This window comes from Natator depressus, chromosome 11 (genome assembly GCF_965152275.1).
Source record: "Natator depressus isolate rNatDep1 chromosome 11, rNatDep2.hap1, whole genome shotgun sequence".
Taxonomy (NCBI): Eukaryota; Metazoa; Chordata; order Testudines; family Cheloniidae; genus Natator; species Natator depressus.
In genome coordinates this window covers 80,208,593-80,225,659 of record NC_134244.1, presented here as the reverse complement: position 1 = coordinate 80,225,659, position 17,067 = coordinate 80,208,593, and positions in this window count along the sequence as shown.

Genomic DNA, 17,067 nt, shown 5'->3' with positions numbered 1-17,067 from the left:
GTACCATCGTACTAATCTGAGAAGTCTGGAAAGCTCAATACTTGCTGTACTATCATGGGATAGTATGTAAGAGCCAGGGCTAGTTTACATTGGTGCACTTTTACCCCTTTGTAATCCAGACCTTTTTGCTGTTCTTTTGCTGTAAAGAGTTTCTCCGATATAGAATCACACCACAGCAGTGTCCACAACCCATGCTGTTCCAAATATTTTTCACCCCTGGGGCAAAACAGGAAAACACAAAATTCTTAAGTAGCTCATTCATCAAGACCCAGGAATCCTGCTGGGGCAAATTGTTCTCTTCTGATCTCGTTGCCTCAGAGTTTGGAGTTCTACATGGCAATGTGGTGAGGCAGATAATACCCCTTCCCCACCGCTCATGAAGGGGTTAAAAAACCCTGCAGTCACAATCAGCCCCAATTCACCACACCTCTGTGGCTTGTCAGGCCTGGGGGTGGACCCTTAAAAGGGAGGAACCGAAGTAGAACAACAACTTCCAGATTGGGGGTACAGAGGAATGGCTTGAGGCTGCCACTAACCTGAGCCTTCTGAGGAGAGAAAACTAGCTGGTTTGTTCTGTTTGCTGGAGTACCCAGGACTAGATCTTGGCTTTTAACCAAGGAGGACAGGAGCTGTGGCTGCCTGCAGAGCCTGACAAACTGCTTCCCCTCCCTTTGTCTGATATTGGCTGCCTGGCCCCTTGTGAGCTTTGGACCATTTTCCTTTTTATCTGGACTGTTTTACACGTACACCTCTTGAAGGGGTTGCACTTCCTAAGAGGTACAGCCAGAGACCTATACCTCATACCCCAGGACCAGATCACAGCACTGCTGTTGTCCGAGGTCAGATGTCTGAGGTAAGTGAGGCTCCTGTCTTTGCCCCAGAGCAGAGACCTTGAGACATAACCTTTGCCAGGCAGCAATGAGGGTGAGCTAACTCTGTGGACATCCTAACTGTGTTCTGCAGCCTTTCCCTAGCAATGCTGTGCTGTCAGAATTGCACTGTAAGGGTTTGCTGTGGGTGAAGAATTCCAAGCACTTTTTTGGCTTTGCAGCTTTTCACTGCTCACGGATGGATGTAAACATGTCCAGTGCAGATCATGGGGAGGGAACAAATATTGAGATTCACCCTAAAAGATTATAGTATAATTAGGGTTGTCAGACATCTGGTTTTCAACCGGAAAGCCCGATCGAAAAGGGACGCTGGGGCTCTGGTCAGCACTGCTGACCGGGCCGTTAAAAGTCCAGTCAGTGGCGCAGCGGGGCTAAGGCAGGCTCCCTACCTTCCCTAGCTCTGCGTGGCTCCCGGAAGTGGCCGGCATGTCCCTGCGGCCCCTAGGTGCAGGGGTGACCAGGGAGGCTCTGCGTGGTGCCCCTCACCCAGAGTGCTGGCTCCGCAGCTCCCATTGGCTGTGAACTGTGGCCAATGGGAGCTGTGGGGGTGGTGCCTGCAGGTGCGGTCAGCATGCAGAGCCCCCTGGCTCTTCCACCTAGGAGCTGGACATGCTGGCGACTACCGGGAGCTACCTGAGGTAAGCACCGCCTGGTCAGAGCCCGCACCCCGAGCCCCCTCTTGTGCCCCAACCCCCTACCCCAGATCAGAACCCCCTCCTGCATCGAAATTCCCTCCTGGAGCCCACACCCCTTCCTGCATCTCAACCCCCTGTCCCAGCCCTGAGAACCCTCCTGCCCCCAAGCTCCCTCCCAGAGTCCGCACCCCACACCCCCTCCTGCATGCCAACCCCTTGCCCCATCCCTGAGCCCCCTCCTGCACCCAAACTCCCTCCCAGAGTCTGCACCCCACATTCCCTCCTGCACCCCAGCCCCAATCCTCAGTGCCATGTCCAGTCTAGTTCTACATGACCCATGCAGAGGGGCTTCCACCTCTTTCCCATTGATCCCTCATGTGCTGATACATCAGTTGGGGGAAGTTCTGTCCCTTGTGACATGGACCTGCCCAGAATAATGATTCATTGCAAGCCAGCCAGCATTTCTGGAGTTAAATGTCCTCTCAGGAAGTACCACATGATGCAACATCTCCAAGAAACAGCCTGGCCCACAGCAGAAAGAAGCTGTGCTAAGAGAGCAACAAAATGCCGATCCCCACCAATGGGCCAGCTGGACATTTGGAAGAACTAAAACATTTTGGAGTTGATAACTCACATCCAGCCCTTTGGGCATTACAGCTTTCACTGACTTGAATGGGAGAGCAGCCTCATGCTGGGGGTCTCCTAAGCATGGCAAAACTAAATCCCTTTATTTGTAATAAAATGCATATGTGTCCCACCCGAGGATGCTCTGGATCTGTCTCCCTCCAGTGGCTGCTCCACCTAAGAATCTGGAGTTAGCTACTGCTTCCTTCCAGCTAAGGAACATAGTCTTTGAGCTCAGGTGAGAACGGGACATGTTTTTAGCTGCCTCTGTCCTGCTGGTGACCCAACTGTGGCCAGCCAAAGTTTTCAGCATTGGCTCTACTCTGTCCCCATCATAGTCAAGGGGAGTTTCACTGACTTCCCTTGGCAGCAGTTAGGCCAAAGCTGAGTGCTTTTAAAAAGCTCACCCTTAGGACCAATGTAATTCCCCACCTATACTTAAAAAAAAATGACAGAAAAGGCATTTATATCCCAAAGGTAAACTCTGTGTCGTCTAGGGCCCTACTGGCTCTAGAAAGAAACTGAAAAAAGGATTAAAAACTAACGAACTTCACAGCATGAAATTCTAGTGATCATTCGGCAGAGCTGCGATACTTTTTGTTCAATTGCTATTGGGGTTAAATGGAACTGAATAAAACAGCAACAAAATGTTAGCTCTTGAGAACTGCAAAGTGGTGATTAGATTCACCCCTAACGCTTATTAAGTTTGTGTGTCACTGGAATCTTAGGACTACACCTCTGTATATCCTTGACATCTCAGGACAGCTAAACCAATGGGTCCCCAATTATCCTGTCACCCTCCGGATAGGTTGGTCTTGAGTAGTAGTTTTAATTGCCTGGAAGAACCAAAAGAAAAAAGAAAAAAAAAACGTTGCTGGATGATTCTGTATTATAAATGGCCTTAAACTAAAGAATTACAATTAAGTTTCTCTTAAGAAAGACAGAGAAAGAAAGAGAATATTCTGGAAAGAGAACAATGCCTCCACCACATCCCTCCTGTTCTTTTCATGTTTGCCATTTCTGCGGGAGTGGTGCAGAAAGTTTTACGCACAAAGTAGAAATTGATGAATTTGTTGCTTTTTGAGCTTTATATATACATTGCGCATTGGTTCTGACAGCATTTTCATCACTGAAAAAAGCTACAAAATGTGACACTGCTCTGGAGACATTCTCATATGAAATGTGCCCATAAAATACAATAAGTGAACAGTAAAGCTAAATCAGATTTGACAAGCTGCACATGGTAGGCATTTTGTGCAGAATTTCTGTAGATTTCCATCCCCTCCCCCCATTTTCGCTGGAAGAACCTACATGGAAAAATGAAAACGGTAAAGTTTATGCATGACTACACCGCTGTGACATTTCTTGGGGCACCCAGTTCTGTCAATCACCTTGTTACCTCTTGCCTCTAGCTAGAGGGAGCCTTGCCTGTGGTGGCTGGATGTTTATATCCGTAACACCATCATCCTGTGAGCCACGCAAGCACTCCCCTCTGGGCTATGCCAGCCCTGACTTTGCCTGGCAGGTTAACAAGAGGTGCACCTTGTCCCCAAGTCCCTCTCACACATTCCCTTGTGATATCCAGCCCCTGATACTGGCTACTCACAGAAATCTCAGGTCCTCTGTCCCAAGGGAGCAGTGTACCCCAGTTTTACCTTAAATCACCGCTTCTGTGTACCACACTTACAATAAAACAAAAGAAGGTTTATTTAAGAAAGGATCAAGAGTTCACTAGAAATGAGAGGTAAGAAAAAAATGGTTACACGACAAAACACAATCATAAAATGCAAACCTGAGTCTACACTTAGTAAGAGTTATCTTTCTTAGCAAATGGAATAGGTTCCCCCACACACTCAAACCCCACAAGTTCAGCCTGTTACAGAGCTGGCTGGCCTCACAGGGGCCAGGATCCAATTTTTCATAAGAATACCTCACACCCAAGATGTCTCCTCAGTGCATGGATCCAGAGACCCTTTCCTCCTCTGATATACTGAAAGTCTTTTGTTTCTAGTCATAGACAGGTGAACTCCAGTCTAGTTGTAATGCTCCTTTTCTACCTTCAAGTGGCTTTGATTGTTTGCAGGTGTTTGCAGGTGTTTGCAGGTGTTTCCACTGAAAGTCCTGGGATGGAGCAAGGCTAGACAGTTGAGCCTTGCATTTTACATCACTGGCTAGCAAGGAAGGGATGACAAAAAGGGTTTGAATGGCCTGTCACCGAGACACATTATTCCCTGGTGACTAACTTCTACTCCAAGACCATAAATCAATGGTGGGCAACCTCTGGCCCGCAGGCCACACATGGCCCATCAGGGTAGTCTGCTGGCAGGCCACGAGACAGTTTGTTTACATTGACCATCCGCAGGCAAGGCTACCCGCAGCTCCCATTGGCTGGGAATGGTGAACCGTGGCCACTGGGAGCTGCAGGCGGCCATGCCTGTGGACGGTCAATGTAAACAAACTGTCTTGCGGCCCTCCAGCAGATTACTCTGATGGGCCGCAGACTGCCCACCAAAGCCATAAAGCATACTTTCAAAACAGTTACATTATTCCTTAAATATTATCCATACATACATCTCACATTCATTATGAGGCTTGATTAAGTCACCAGCTTTCTGCAGATACCTTACATGTAACTCTTTATAGATAAATATCCTAATGATGTTTGGTTTAGTGAGTTTGTCAGGTGTGAGACAAGTTGTTTGCAAAAGGGTCTCCATGTTACAACATGGTAGGCATTTTCTGCAGAATTTCTCTAGATTTCCCCTGCCCCCCCCTCCAATTTACCCTGGAAGAATCTACATGGAGAAATGAAAACTGGAAGGTTTATGCAGCTCCCATCTCACTAGTCATAGCTTAGGTCAGTGGTTCTCAACCGGGGCACGCAGAGGTCTTGCTGGGGGTACATCAACATATCTAGAGATTTGCCTAGTTTTACAACAGGCAACAGAAAAAGCACTAGTGAAGTCAGTATAAACTAAAATTTCATACAGACTATGACTTGTTTATACTGCTCTATGTACTATACACTGAAATGTAAGTAAAATATTTATATTCCAATGGATTTATTTTATAATTATATGGTAAAAATGAGAAAGTCAGCAATTTTTCAACAACAGTGTGCTGTGACACTTTTGTATTTTTATGTCTGATTTTTGTAAGCAAGTAGTTTCTAAGTGAGGTGAAACTTGGGGTATGCAAGACAAATCAGACTCCTGAAAGGGGGATAGTTTCTTGACACCTTAAATTACTGCTTCTTGGAGCAGCTAGTCCTGGAACCAAGAGGTGAATATAGTGAACCGTTTGGTAATAGTGACCATAATAATAAGCAAAAATGTTTTAAGTACATTAGAAGCAGGAAACCTGCTAAACAGCCACTGGATGATCGAGATGCTAAAGGAGCACTCTGGGACAATAAGGCATTGGTCTTCATGGCTGAGGATGTGAGGAAGATTCCCAAACCTGAGCCATTCTTTTTAGGTGACAAATCTGAGCAACTGTCCCAGATTGAGGTGTCATTAGAGGAGGTTTTGGAACAAATTAATAAACTAAACAGTAATAAGTCACGAGGACCAGATGGCATTCACCCAAGAGTTCTGAAGGAACTCAAATGTGAAATTGCAGAACTACTAACTGTAGTTTGTAAGGTATCATTTAAATCAGCTTCTGTACCAAATGACTGGAGGATAGCTAACGTGACATCAATTTTTTTAAAAGACTCCAGAGGTTATCCGGGCAATTGCAGGCCCGTACGCCTAACTTCAGTACCAGGCAAACTGGTTGAAACTCTAGTAAAGAACAGAATTATCAGACACATGGATGAATATGATTTGTTGGGGAAGAATCAACATGGTTTTTGTAAAGGGAAATCATGCCTCACCAATATACTAGAATTCTTTGAGGGGGTCAACAGGCATGTGGACAAGGGGGATCCAGTGGATATAGTGTATTTAGATTTTCAGAAAGCCTTCGACAAGGTCACTCAACAAAGGCTCTGAAGCAAAGTAAACAGTCATGGGATAAGAGGGAAGGTCCTCTCATGGATTGGTAACTGGTTAAAAGATAGGAAACAAAGGGTAGGAATAAATGATCAGTTTTCAGAATGGAGAGAGATAAATAGTGGTGTCCCCCAGGGGTCTGTACTGGGCCCAGTCCTATTCAATATATTCATAAATGGTCCGGAAAAAGGGATAAATAGTGAGGTGGCAAAATTTGCAGGTGATACAAAACAACTCAAGATAATTAAGTCCAAGGCAGACTGCAAAAAGTTACAAAGGGATCTCACAAAACTGGGTGACTAGGCAACAAAATTGCAGATGAAATTCAAGATTGATAAATGCAAAGTAATGCACATTGGAAAACATAATCCCAAATATACATATAAAATTATGGGGACTAAATTAGCAGTTACCACTCAAGAAAGAGATCTTGGAGTCATTGTGAATAGTCCTCTGAAAATACCCACTCAATGTGCAGCGGCAGTCAAAAAAGCTAACAGAATGTTGGGAATCTTTAAGAAAGGGATAGATAATAAGACAGAAAATATTATATTTCCTCTATATAAATCCATGGAACGCCCACATCTTGAATACTGAGTGCAGATATGGTTGCCTGATCTCAAGAAAGATAGATTGGACTTGGAAAAGGTTCAGAAAAGGGCAACAAAAATTATTAGGGTTATAGAACAGCTTCTATATGAGGAAAGATTAATAAGACTGGGACTTTTCAGCTTGGAAAAGAGATGACTAAGGGGGGACATGATGGAGGTCTATAAAATCATGACAGGTGTGGAGAAAGTAAATAAAGAAGTGTTATTTACTCCTTCTCAGAACACAAGAAATAGAAGTCACCAAATGAAATTAATAGGCAGCAGGCTTAAAACAAACAAAAGTAAGTATTTCTTCACACGACGAACAGTCAACCCGTGGAACCCCTTGCCAGAGGATGTTATGAAGGACAAGACTATAACAATGTTAAAAAAAGAACTAGATAAATTTGTGGAGGATAGGTCCATCAATGACTATTAGCCAGGATAGGCAGTGTCCCTAGCCTCTGTTTGCCAGAAGCTGGGAATGGACAACAAGGGATGGATCACTTGATGATGACCTGTTCTATTCATTCCCTCTGGGGCACCTGGCATTGCCCACTGTCGGAAGACAGGATACTTTGGTCTGACCCAGGATGGCCATTCTTATGTTCTTATGAGTTCAGAGGCTACTGCAATGGGGTATATTAGAGAGGTATATTTGCACTATCCATGAATCAGTCAACTATACAGGGAAGGATTTTTTGCCAGTATTTTCTGTGATTAAAATGCTGAATGGTTATCATGAACGAAGTTACAGGTCCGTTTAAACTGACACAGATTCTAATGTGTTAGCCTAATTTATTTTAGCAGAATCTGTCTCTTTCATTTCCTTCATCACCACTAATTTTTAACTCATAAATTGCTTCCCATTAGTTTTCCATTGTTATTTTGTCTTTCTTGCATTCTTCATGATTTATGTGTTGTGATTGCATGGTCTCTTGCAAAGGGAAATGAATGACTTCTGGACTCCACTGTTCAGGAAAGTGAAGGAGAAAGTGAATTTAGAATCTTTGTGTGCAACAAACACCTTAAAATAACTCTTCTGATTTCATGTGTACAGTTTACACACAAACAAAGGCGAGCTGCAGTTCTCCTGTAAACTGACTACAGATGTTCAGAAAAGGAGTTTAGATATTTTTAAAAATTCAAAAAAAGAGAATCTTTCAAAACATCTCTGAGGAGGTTTTGACCACCGCCTTGTAAATGTGTATCTGGTTAAAATATCCTGACTCCTCATTGGAGTGTCAGGTCTGAAAAGACTATACAAAGCAAACTTTTATTCTTTACAGTATTTTTTTCACTTTCCAAACCACTTTAGAATTACAATCATGTTGAAGAGAGACAAGGTGGGGAAGCAGTATGTTTTATTGGACCAATTTCTGTTGGTGAGAGAGACAAGCTTTCGAGCTATTACCTCACCCTTGTCTTTCTATTATCCTGGGACCAACATGGCTACAACAGCACTGCATACAATGTTGAAAACATTTGGCATGTAGCCTTGTATCTTATAAAAATGGGTATTTCTTCACATGGAATGCAAGATGGATTTTCCTTCAATTCCATTGGGCAGATGTTTGTTTGGCGGTTCCCCTCACTCTAGAATTGGAAATTTGAAAGTTACAGGCCTGATTCAGAATAATTTTGAATCTTGCCATTCTCCTCAATGTGAACAAGAGGGAGTATATTGTGGGTGGTTTGCATTGACAGGATGTCCTGCTGACTCCAATGGTGCTTTATGTCCATATTGATATTGACTATTGTGCTGGTCTATGTAAATTGCTTTTAGAAGACAATTAATGGGGTGGTCAAACAGTAGACCATCAGCCAAATTCAAGACGCATAGTGCTACAATATGGTCTGTGTCTTCGGGCTTGTCTCTCCTCTGCCCATCCAAGTCTTCCCCATCCACCTTCCTCTTTAACCCAGAGGCGCACCGTCCAAAAGCAAAAACTCCGAGCATGCAATGCTCCTTCTGGCTCTGAGCAGCCAGATGACTCAGACTAACATGGTGCATTGTGCACTGTCCATGTAGTTTCTGTGAGGAAACACTGCTGTATAAAGAAGACAGTTGCAACCCACTTTGTTTTAGGTGAATTAGGTGTCATCAGAAGGCTCCTAATAAATTCCTAGTGCAACCTTAGTCGTGCAAAGCCAGATGACTAATATAATTTGCATAAATGCTATGTACACCAAGAAGCTATCAGGTCTGTAACTTTTTGTTTTGCTTTGTACCATAGGAGTAAATTTTGCAACACCAATGACAACAATAAGCTATAAAAACCATCGAAGCAATAGCAAGTTTTATGTCACAATATCCTGAGGCATGTGTTGGAAATGTAGCCTCCAATTCAGCTTGATTTATTCCAGTCACCTGTGTGCCAACACTGTTCAGGAGACAGCAACTTTCTTTACTCCAGAAAAGGTATTTTTCAACCGCTAGAGTAGAAAATGCCTGAAGAAAAAAATATTGTACAATAAATAGTAAAAAGGCTGCTAATGAACGAAACTTTGAGGTTGCCGCTGCACTATGAAAGTTGGTAAAGAAGTTATTCTTTCCAAACTGCCAGTTATAAATATGATGCTGTCTGTGTAGGGTTTTTTAAACTCTATCTTTGTGTCTATCTTTAGCTGAAAGATATAAATAGATTTATACCTTACTCTTCCTGTGCATGTAAAATATATATATTATTTGTTAGATTTATGTAGTATACATATTTTATATATCTACCCATCAACTTATTAGCCTCTCTGGTGTGCATTCTGTAAAAGGGTTCAAAGTAATTGCCCAAATTCCTGTTTTCTTTCGTTAAGGGATGAGCTCAGTCAGACGGCACGATATAAATCTTTAATGCCTCCATGCCCTAATTTTTCCCCCTTGCTAGGAATTTAACAATATGAAATGTCTTCCTGTTGTCTCTAATCGGGGGTTGATTTAGTAAGATGCAATTATTATTTATTTGTGAGATCTACAGCTAGGAAGATGTGTGAGGTGTCATGGCATTTTGTGATCCCTAGGTTTATTATTTATTACTGCTGTGAATAAAGTAAGAATGAGTTTGAGGGACACTGCCAAGTAGTTCAGGCTGAAAAATCAACCCATTTAAAAATTGTTGTAATCTAGTGGCAAGCCCCTGGATTCTAAAAATCTCTTTAGTTTCTTTTTGATTCATCACTTCATTACGGAGATAGGGTGCACTGTTTTTGTAGGGCCTATTCAAACTCTTTGTGCTAGCTCCCCAACTTTAGGTGCTATTGCACATTAGAAATATCAGAAGCTGTGAGATGAATCATAACAGTATTCTTAATAGCATTGATATTTATTATTTTTATCAGCAAGAGTTGGAGCCCAGCTGTGATAAAAGCAAGACACACAAATTAAACAAAAGGTAAAGGTCGAGTTTATAATTTAGAGCCCTATTTCTGCAAAGATTTACATACATGGATTACTCACCATCAGTAAAGCTCATCATGCATGTAAGTTTTTGTTGTATCAAGTAATGGGCTAAGGCCCCAATCCTGCAAACAGGCAGATGGAATACTGGGATATGTATGATCATGGTCACAGCTGTTAAGTGTCCTGTAGGCATCCTGGCAGAGGTGAATTTTAAGGAGGAATTAAATAGATGTGCAGTAGCAATTAACAGCTTTCTCTTCCCAGAGCTATGCATGTTCCTGTACCATGTTCAATGGTAGTGACATGCAAATAAGTAAATCATGGAGCCAGAGGCTCCCACTTTCTGATTTTCCGGAGGGGTGCTCAACCCCCACTCCCCCCCCCCAAGCCCTTGCCCCCACTCCATCCCTTCCTCCAAGGCTCCACCCCCACCCCGCCTCTTCCCACCCCATTCTGTCCCCTCCCCCAAGTGCGCCCCACCCACACTCTGCCCCCTCTCCTGCAGCGCCTCCTGCATGCCGCTGAACAGCTGATCCTTGGTGAGTGGGAGGCGCTGGGGAGGGAAGGGAGATGATTGGTGGGACCATTGGCGGGAGAGAGGTGCTGGGGGGAGAGGGAGGGGCTGATCGGCAGGGCCCACCGGGGGTGCTAAGCAGCCGCTATTTTTTTCCATGGGTGCCCCAGCCCCAGAGCACCCACTGAGTCGGCACCTATGCATGGAGCCAGGTGCAGTTTCAGCTTCAGCAAATATGCTATAGTGGGAGGGTTGTGTTGGAATCAATGTCTGTTTGCCAAATAGAGAAAAAGACAATGTTGACACAGGAGAGGAAATTATTTTTAAACTTCTAAGAATATTACACAAAACTGAATTAATATGTTTAAAAAAAATCTAAAAAGGAGCTGCCAGCGTCCTTTTTAATGGGATCTGTCCATAATATCTAAAAGAAAGTGGAAAACATTGTCTTATTTTTCTTTGAAATTCAGCCCTGCTCACCGCAAGCATTGTCGCATCAAGAGTCAGACCCCTAAAAGATCACGAGATTGGCTCCAAAGTCATGAGAGTTTAAAAAATAGTAAGTCACGTTTTTTGCTGGCCTTCAGATTGTGTCATCCGTAGTGGGAGAGTCCCCAGTTTCCGGTCTGTGTGCACTGGTCTCAGGTGCCAAATGGAACCATACATTGCTCTTTCTCACATTCCCCATCTGAATCCTCCACAAATGAACACGGGCTTCTTCTCTTTGTTCCTGCCACACCTAGCTCCTCCCTCCTTCCCCTGTCTCCTTCTCTGAGAACTTCTTCGGGCTTGTCTCTCCTCTGCCCATCCAGGTCTCCCCCATCTACTTTCCTCTCTGACTTTGAAACTCCAGAGTCTTCCTCTCATTACCATCCAGTTCACTTCAGCTCGGCACTTCTGACATCTAGGCCACTTCCAGTTAGGCACGAAAATATGGCTCTAGGGGATTCACTTCAGTCACTCAGGGTTAAAATTGTTAGCCAATCCTAAACTGACTCCACAGGCAAAGAGCCCAGAAGAGGAAATGTTCTGGTTGAGTCCATGGTGACAGGAAGGGCTAGCCCCGGGGGAAGAGTCTATGCTGTGGAAAGTGCAATACTGCCAAATCCATTAGGCAGCTTCACTGCGGGATTTGTGAACACTTAGTACCTCTGAAACCCAGGCCACTTTGTTAGGTGCCTGAATATGGATTTAGGGGTCTAGTTTTAGGCACCAGGTTTGAAAATGTTGGTCCAGGATTCTAACTGCTCGGCATGTTCATCCCATTTCTTCCTCAGGAGTCTCTCCTCTCTCTAATGAACTATCCAGAGGTCATCCCCAACAAGTTATGGAGCCTTCAGGCCCAGCATTCCAGCTGACAGCTCCCCAAACACCATCTTTGCCTGGCACCTGAAAGAGTTTTAGCCAGCCGAGGGGAGGGAAAGAACACTACCCACGGTGCGCTCCCCTCTGGGGTACACTCATTCCTGCTCTAGCCACATGCCAAGAAAAGGAAAGAAGCAAGAGTGAGAAGATTCCCTCAGATCTGGATCTGAGTAGGTACCACCCTCAGACATGGAAAGGCATATTGATTACAAAACAAATGTCAGAACTGGGGTACCCTTTTAAACTGAAATTACACAAGACACAGCTAAGACTAAGTTGTAAGGCCCCCTTTAAATAAATTTATTACCTGGAGTGCAGAGAAAGGGAGATTGTGATGTTGCACCCCATAATGCTTTATGGAAATATGCTTATGAATGTAAATATGACATAACTGGAAGATGTTTTATGCTACATATGCCATGTAACATATGTCTGCAAAGGTTATGATCTACTGCAGTGGTCCCCAACCTTTCCGTGGGAATAGCACAGTCCTATTCCCAGAAGACTGTGGTGGGTGCCAGACACCTTGCTGCCGAAATGCCGCCGAGAAGCCACAGCAGAAAGAAGCACTGCCACTGAAATGCCGCCGAGAAGCCGCAGCAGAAAGAAGCATCGCCGCCGAAATGCCGCCGAGAAATGGCAACGCTTCTTGGCAGCATTTCAGTGGGTGGTTCTCAGGTGGCCGTGCTCAGTGGCGGCATTGCGGCAGCGTGGTGTCCTGCAGGCGCACACAACTGCCCCAGCGGGCACCATTGCACCCGCGGGCACCGCGTTGGGGACCCCTGATCTGCCGTATATATTCATCCTATTTGTATGCATGTACCATTTTTGTATTCGAAGTTATGAATACTGGCTGTGTACTTGTTTGATTTTAAGTAGCCTTAGTAAGGCATTTGGTCAGCTTCTTGAGAAAGGAATGTGCAAATTAAGTGCCCAATCAAGAAACACTTAAAGGACAATGAAACTTGTAATGCTCCAATCCACATAAGAAGACTACTTGAGGACGTTCAAGGTAGCATGTGAACAATGGTTGCTACCTGTAAGTTCTGATTCATGCATGGACATGTGACTTGTCCATGTGACTTCAAAACTCCATCTTGTAGCTGGGATTCTACACAGGGGGAGGTAGGGGTGTCCACCCACAAGAGAAAGTCTATTTAAAACTCTGGGAGACCCCTCCATTTTGTCTTCAGCTGGCTCAAGAGACAGCCTCTCCACCCCCAAAGGATACCTAAAAGAAACTGGAACAAAGGACAGTAACCACTGGGGTGTGAGTGATTGCTGGACCTAGACTAGAAGGAGGCTAGTCTGTAAAAGAGGGTGAGATTTTATTTGTATTCAGTTTCTTACTGTATTAGGCATAGGCTTGCGTGTTTTATTTTATTTTGCTTGGTAATTCACTTTGTTCTGTCTGTTATTACTTGGAACCACTTAAATCCTACTTTTTGTATTTAATAAAATCACTTTTTACTTATTAATTAACCCAGAGTATGTATTAATACCTGGGGGGGGGAACAGCTGTGCATACCTCTCTATCAGTGTTATAGAGGGCGAACAATTTATGAGTTTACCCTGTATACGCTTTATACAAGGTAAAAACTGATTTATTTGGGGTTTGGAACCCATTGGGAGTTGGGCATCTGAGTGTTGGAGACAGGAACACTTCTTAAGCTTTTTTCAGTTAAACCTGCAGTTTGTGGGACATGATTCAGCCCTGGGTCTGTGTTTGTAGCCAGCAAGCGCATCTGACACAACCAGGCAGGGTTCTGGAGTCCCAAATTGACAGGGAAAGCAGGGGCAGAAGTAGTCTTGGCACATCAGTTGGCAGCCCCAAGGGGGTTTCTGTGATCCAACCCGTCACAGAAGTCAACAGTGCTGAAGACAGGAGGCTATTGGTGGCAGGGAAGGCAGAACCTGGAGGCTGCCGGGATGAGAACAGAGCTAAGCAAATAATTGGTTGGGTTTGGGGGGCGGGGGGTATTTTTGTTTTGTTGTTTGTCTTGTTTTGGTTCAGTCATCAAACTGAAAAATTGGGTAGGGAGCAAAATTCATTTCAGGTGGAACCAAAAGGAGATCTTTAGGTTTTCCCCCTCCCCACCAGCATGGAAAAATTAATTTGGAATGTAATTAAACTTTTTGTTCAATGCAAAATGAAACATTTTATTTCATTTTTTTAAATGGCTCTTGCTAAATTTCTAAATGAAATGTTGTTTCAAAACAAAACTGTTTTATTTAGAAAATGTCAAAATGAAACATTTAATCTTTTTTTAAAAAAATTCATTTTTTTAATTGAAACTATATTTGCCAATTTCAACACACATTCACAAGTAGTTTTGCACAACTTGGGAAACTGCATTTCTTTGGCAAATAAACTATTCTGAAAATTTTCACCCAGCTCTAGATGAGAACTTGTTTTGCTACATTTATAATTCACTTACTTGTTCTAGAGTAAGAACAAAAGATTCTTTACTTTTATCCTCATGTTGTGTTTTTTGCCAGAGCAAAACTTGTGCTTTGGGCTGCATGATGGGGTTGGTTTTTGTTTTTGTTTTTTTGTTTTTTTTTCCTCTCATCCTGGATGCATGGCACGAACTACTTCCAAACTTTACTCTTGATTGTTTGCATTGGCATGGGCTTCCACTGAGAGCTAAATAAATGCTTTTAAAATTATATTTCCTTTGGAATTCCAGGAAAGCCTTTCACAAGACTCAAAGTTGTGTGAAACCCAAGGGCTTAGCCACATGACTTCCATTAGCAGCAATGGGAACTGAGCAATCCTGGCACATTGCTTTGAAAATGTAAGTCCCTTTAAGGTCAAGCAGTTCATTCCTTTACAGAAAGCAAATTGATCTAATGCTAACAAAGGAGCAGCCTGTTGCTGCTATCAAAATGCTTGCCATCCTGATGAAGGCATCCATAAAATTCCAGATGGACAGCCCTTGCAATATACACTGCCTCCTGCCATATAAAGCAGATTGAAAAATAGTTTGGGCCAAATCCTCAATCTTCACCCTTTCCTCTTTGCCTTGCTTCTGCAAAGGAGATAGACAATTATTTCAAGAGAGCAGTGAGGCTTTTATTAAGGCCAGAAGGAGCCATTGTGATAATCTAGTCTAATCTCCTGCATAACATAAACCAGAGAATGTCACCTAATGATGCCTGCATCGAGCCCATATCTGGTGGCTGAGCTACAGCATATTTTGGGGGAAAGCTATCCAGCCTTGATTTAAAACATCAAGCAGTTGAGAATCCATATCCCTTTGTAATTTGGTCCAATGGTTATTTACCCTCACTGTTTAAACTGTGTGGCTTATTTCTTGTCTGAATTTATCTAGCTTCAGCTTCCAGTGCCTGGATCTTGTTACGCGTTTGTCTGCTAAATTAAATAGCTGTCTTTAGCTTCTTTAAGCTTCTTTAGTCTCCCATTATAAGGCAGGTTTTCCAGACCATAGATTAGTCTTGTAGCTCTTTTCTGAACCATTTCCAATGGTCAACATCCTTATGGACGTGCAGACATCAGAACTGGACACCGAATCCAGTAATGGTCTCATCAGTGTTGTAGGGAGTATGCTTCTACTAGATCTTCTCCTGCTTGTACCTCCAACAATTGTGTTAGCTCTCTGAGCTAAAGCATTGTCCTGGGAGCTTATGTCCAGTTGGTTATCTACCATAACACCCAAGTCCTTTCCAGAGTAACTGCTTTCCAAGATACAGTACTCCATCCTCTGTGTGACCTCCATTCTTTATTCATAGAACTGTGGGGTTTGAAGGGACCTCCAGAAGTCATCAAGTGTAGCCCCTTGCAGTCAAACAGGACCAAGTAAATCTAGACCATCCCTGACGGGTGTTTGTCCAATCTATTCTTAAAAACCTCCAATGACAGGGATTCCACAAACTCCTTTTGAGGCCTATTCCAGAACTTAACTACCCTTATAGTTAGTTTTTTCCTAATATCTAACCTAAATCTCCCTTGTTGCAGATTAAACCCATTGCTTCTTGTTCTACCTTCAGTGGACATGCAGAACAATTTATCACTGCCCTCCTTATAACATATTTGTAGATTGTTATCAGGTTCCCCCTCTGTCGTCTTTTCTCAAGACTAAATATGCCCAGTTTTCTTTCCTCAGAGGTCAGGTTTTTAAAACTTTTTTATCATTTTTGTTGCCCCCTTCTGGAGTCTCTCCAATTTGTCCACATCTTTGTTAAAGGGTGGCACCCATAACAGGACACAGTACTCCAGCTGAGGCCTCACCAGTGCTCAGTGGCGTGGGACAAGTTACCCCTGCTCCACGTATCTCACATACAACTCTCCTGTTAATACACCCAAGAATGATATTAGCCTTTTCTGCAAATGCATCACACTGTTAAATCATTTTCAGCTTGTGATCCACTGTAACCCCCAGATCCTTTTTGGCAGTTCTCCCCTCGAGCCAGCAGTGTTCCCCCTTTGGGAGGTGTGCATTTGGCTGGATTAAATACATGCTGAGCAGATACAGCCCAGTTTATTAAGTGATTCAGCTTGCTTCCATAGGGAAATCCCTGGGTGCGAGAAAGGCAACATATCCAGGTCTGTGCAACCTGCTCCTGCACGAGTGTAGTAGGCATGCCAGGGACAGGACAGAGTGATGGGAGAGTATGCTGCGCTCCCCTGATCCTAGGTCAGGGGATTGGGGTAAGAAGAGTGGGGGTAGAAAGCCTCTTATATCCCTCCTCACCCTGGTGCACCAAGAGGAGTCAGCTGCATCTGAGGTTTTAGCCCTTTGTATTTAATACAGAGTGTAGGTAGTATAAGGAAAGGGTTGCAGAGCCATGTTCCTTGAAAGATCAGACCTTCATTTGGTCTTCTGGTGCCACACATCCAAGCTAGCAGTTCCAAAGAAAAGGCACACAGCAAAGGGATAAAACAAACACTTGGCAGTATCACACAGCTACTTGTGAATCTGCCAGTGGCGCAGTACTTGTAGAGCAATACTGTGTGGAATGATGCTGAGGCTGTGAGTTTAAGCCTCATCTAAAAGCAATATTCTTCTGAGGTTGGTCAGTAAATGCTGCTATTCCCA